At 37.0% G+C, this 4,964-nt stretch overlaps 1 non-coding gene across 1 annotated transcript; it reads right to left on the minus strand.

Annotated features, from left to right (window-relative positions):
* Positions 1–4,341: 4,341 nt before the first annotated feature.
* LOC139878941 (small nucleolar RNA R71) lies at positions 4,342–4,448 on the minus strand. The gene has a single exon (XR_011769802.1). It is a non-coding gene; the product is annotated as a small nucleolar RNA R71 (small nucleolar RNA).
* Positions 4,449–4,964: the final 516 nt, after the last annotated feature.

Raw genomic sequence — 4,964 nt, forward strand, 5'->3', positions numbered from 1 at the left:
TCGTTGATTATAAGCCTTGAGATCGTTTTTGACCGCTTTCAAAGTTCTTAGCTCTTGTTCGAGCCTTCTTGTTTCTTCACGAGGGAAATATTCGACGATCATCTTTTCCCTTAAGTCGGCTCAAGAGAGGGCGTGAGCTTCATCGGTACCCACCGATTGTACATAGGTGTTCCACCATGTGAGGGTAACATCGACGAAAGTGTGAGTGGAGTATTTGACCTTATCTTGGTCCCGACAACCACTTATGCTAAAAATGGCCTCCGTTTGTTCGAACCATCGAGTGAGAGTAACCGGTCCCCCGGTCCCATCAAAAGTATGAGGTATGCACCCCATGAAGGCCTTGTAGGAGCACCCTTCGCTTGAGTTACCGGCCCCTTGATTGTTGTTGTTGTGGTTGTTGTTATTGTTGTTGTTGGAGGAGTGACCGGCCATGGCCGCATCCACAGCAGTGGCTATCATCCGTTGAAGGGCTTGTTCGGGCGTTTCGTGGCATGGCACATGACGAGGAGGCATTATTCCTTCAAAACACAAGAATACCGTTGATTAGTATTTTCAATAATACTAATCATGATATGGAATAAAGATAGAGAAAAAATTTTCCTTGACTCGCCTTAAATTCTTTATGCCATAATGTCGGAACGTTCATATGAGTCACTGTAATATAATTCCGGAAATTATATTACCCTAATTCATATGTGCATTCGACATTATTTCAATAAGTCAAGGTGGCGTGTCAATCAAATTAAACAACGTGAGATTTAGATGAAATGAGAGTAGATATGAGTAGAAACATTCGAGTATAAATGCACAAGTAGTCAAGTAATTCCTACTTCAAGTCTATATGCCGGTTGTAGTCTAGACTCACTAATGTACCCTATGACTCGGGGTTGACACCAATGAACTCTAAATCCCTACAACCAACGCTCTGATACCATCTGTAGCGACCCGACAAAATCGTCATTGACGGCGCCGTCTACTTAGGTCCCGTTACGTGGTCATAAGTCTTTAAAACAACGTTTGACCAGAAGTATGTCGCATTCATTTCAAAAGTAAAGTTGTTTCAAGGTTTACAAAGTAGTTCGACAACTAGTTACATAACAAAGTATAAAGTACAATTGAAACATATGCGACACAATTTAAAAGTAGCCAAAAGACGCTCCACGTATGCATGTATACTCGACATCCAAGCAAGTATCAAAAGTAATGAGCGGAAGTATGTATCACAAAACGTTCAAGGACCTGAGAAAAACATAGAAATCTGTCAACGAAAACGTTGGTGAAATCATAGGTTTAAGTAAGTAAGTACAAGTGAACCACAAGATTTTTAACATTGATATAATAGTAATACATTCCAAAAGTTAATATTCACGAGCACCCAATTATCAATGCTTAACATTCCTTCCATAGAACCCCATCACAATAGTGTTAGAACATACACTGTTTCTCGAAAATATATTCCATTCGTAAACGGTAGCGAACCGTTTGAATGAGGGTTTGTCAAACCCATATGGATCCATACAACATAAGTTCTCGCTTACACCCGGCAAGTGTAACTGATGATAATCGAATTGAGGATTTTGTTCTAAACTCGTATGTAGAATGTTTGTTTTCCTGTACTTGTGTTCACTTAGTTAAAAGAAACGTTTATGTTTTCTCATCCCAAATGTAAGTTCAAAAGAGTAAAAGTGGGACTATGATCTCACCTTGAGTGCACGTATGAAAAGGTACTTCAACAAGTAGACGTGTACAAGAACGAGTGCTAGTCTCGACCTAAACAAATAGGTTTGTATCAATATCGGTAACACGGTCGGTCAAAGTATTCAATTAGTCATATGGCTCGTTAAGACTCGATTATAATAGCATGTGAATCAAATTGTCATGTTTCATGCAAGGTACAAGTACAAAAGCATGTTAGAATGATTGCATAAACATTTGGTTAAGTTTGATTAAAAGTCAACTTCGGTCGGGTCAAAGTCAACGAAAAAGTCAACACGTTCGGGTCGGGTCTCGAACTATTTTTCTGAGGTTTTTAATCATATATGAGTATGTTAGAACAAGTTACATGTGAATTGGAGGTCTATAGCATGGCAAACATTTTTCGTAAAAGTGACCAAACTAAACAGAATCTGGTAGTGTATCTGGATGGCGTCCAGATTTGCTGGACGGCGTCCAGCATTGAAGGCCTGGACGGCGTCCAGATCTGTATCCAGACCCTGTTTTGCTGCAACAAAGATATGCACGAACCAAAACTCAAACAATTCCAATTTATGACCCGCAAACAATCAAAACAAGTATCTTATATCATCGGAAAGGTATTTTGAAGAGGAAAACATCTAAACATATTTCAACAAACAATTTAACACTTGCAACTACCCAAATCATATTCAATGCTCATCATTTAATGCATTCAAGTTCATAAACGTAATTTAATGATTCGGGCAACCAATTTACACGAATGATATGCCGTTACGAAGATAATTAAACATACAATACAACTAAATACTTACTAGTAACATCTCATGTCATTCTAAGCATCAAAGGTTCATTTCAAGTTCATCAAACTCTAACCCAAATCCACCAAAATCAATAATTAAGTTTATGAAGTTTCTAAAGCAACCTATACATCAAATTGAAGCTAGTGATACTAGGAACACATTTAATACTTGCCCTTTATCATAACAACAACATTAAATCATCCAAAACTCAAAATCAAACACACACTTTTCATGTTCATGCTAGTTACACTAAAACAACGAGATCGAGCATATAAATCATATATTCATGTTAGACTTGAGCCATAGACACTAACTAACAACTTTATAAGTTAAAAACATAAAGAACACAAAATCTAGTGATTTTAGAAAGTTACCCAAATGTACTGAAATCGGTATGGAATCGAAGAGGAAGTTGCAAGGATTCCAAAAATGCAATTTGTTTTGATGGGCACTTGCTAGAACGAAAATAGATGATGAATCTTTGGATTTGGAGTTTGAGAGAAAATGGAGGAAGTAGTAGAGAGAAAGAGATGGGTGAATGGATGAGAATGAAGTGTTGACTCTTTGACCTAGTCAATGGTTTGGTCATTTGGCAAGTTTGGTCCCTCTAGTTTCATTCGGGTACGTGAATTACCTAAACGAGATAATTTAAAACGCGTATTAACGAAAGATGTTATAAACATATAACGAACTTTAAAATAGTTAAACAGAAAGTAAACGGAAAAAGGCGGGATGTTACACCTTTTAAGTTATTGCCGTTTTGGATATAGATTTCCTTTTAAAACTTTAATACCTTTAGGCGCAACTTTTTAGATTTAGTTTTTAGACTTTTAAGTTTCGACATTTTTCTTTCTTATTTTTATTTTTTGACGTTTTTCGACGCACTCTTTTTCTTCCTCTTATTTCTCGACGCTCTAGTTTTTAGGACATAGATTTTATTTTCAAAATTTCAACGAAAAATCATTTTAAGAAGTTAAATTGGTAGACATCCAAAATTTTCTGGTTCGTAGTAATAGTTAGATTTGTTAGTGGTGAGTTGTGGGCTTCTGATTTAAAGGGTCCTGGCTACCTGCTGCATCTATTGGCTATTCGAAATGTGGGCAAAATCAGAAAAGTCTATTAATTTGATAACTTATATAATTTTTATCTTTATAACTAATAGGATATTCAGTGAATGCACTGAGCAAAACGTTCACCACCTTTCATACGTTCACCATCTGTAACCCGATCAAGACATCTAGCTAATATAATCGTCGTTGATTTTTCTTTAGAATCATCATCTAGTCGAACAAGTTCTCCAACTCAAATTTCCGATAATCCATTTTTTGAACTCGATTTCACAATTGAGAACCCGGAGGATATTCAAGGGCAATTCCAAGATCCTGAAACACTAATCATTCCTCCTGAACTACAAACCGTTAAATCAGAATCCTCTAGTGATTCAGATTCAACAAATTCAAAAATGGAAGTAACGGAACCTCTAAGTATGGAAAACCGAATGAGTGCCACACGCACGGGCCAAGGTTACGCCATTATTAAGCCAGACATTAATGCGCCAGATTATGAAATCAAAGGACAAATCTTACACATGGTAACTAATCAATGCCAATATAGTGGTACGCCAAAAGAAGATCCAAATGAACATCTTCGAACCTTTAATAGGATCTGTACTCTATTCAAAATCAGAGAAGTTGAGGATGAACAAATATATCTCATGTTATTTCCCTGGACTTTAAAGGGAGAAGCCAAAGATTGGTTAGAATCGTTACCTGAAGGGGCAATTGATACATGGGATGTCTTAGTTGAAAATTTTCTTAAACAATTCTTTCCGGCATCTAAAGCCGTGAGACTTAAAGGAGAAATTATTACGTTCACGCAAAAGCCAAATGAAACTTTATATGAGGCATGGACAAGATTTGGAAAGTTGTTAAGAGGATGTCCGCAACATGGTTTAGACACTTATCAAATAGTACAAATATTCTATCAAGGATGCCATATTACTACACGAAAAGACATCGACATAGCAGCTGGTGGTTCCATTATGAAGAAAACCGCAACCGAAGCTCAAAAAATTATTGATAACACAGCCTCCCACTCTCATGAGTGGCCCCAATAAAAAGATATTTTTCGTTGTAACAACCCAAACCAATAACCAACCGAACACGCGAAAGCAAAATTTTTATTTTATTTCAGAATAGTGCGCCACGCGCACCACCTCAGGGTGCGCGGTGCGCACAGGCCAATTTCAGTTCTGTCCGATTTTGTCCATTTTCAAATAAAGATCTCCCACTTCCCAACATATTTAGAGAAACGCTTTTCACAACATGATGTAATAGTTAAAACTCACACGATTCAATAATAAAATAAGTTTTACGAAACCGGGCCCACATATGCCGTAATACGAGTTTCATATAAAAGTTTGAGTTTTGACCACACTAGTTTAAATTCCAAACGACACTATGAGCATGG

This window comes from Rutidosis leptorrhynchoides, chromosome 11 (assembly GCF_046630445.1).
Source record: "Rutidosis leptorrhynchoides isolate AG116_Rl617_1_P2 chromosome 11, CSIRO_AGI_Rlap_v1, whole genome shotgun sequence".
NCBI classification, from domain to species: domain Eukaryota; kingdom Viridiplantae; phylum Streptophyta; class Magnoliopsida; order Asterales; family Asteraceae; genus Rutidosis; species Rutidosis leptorrhynchoides.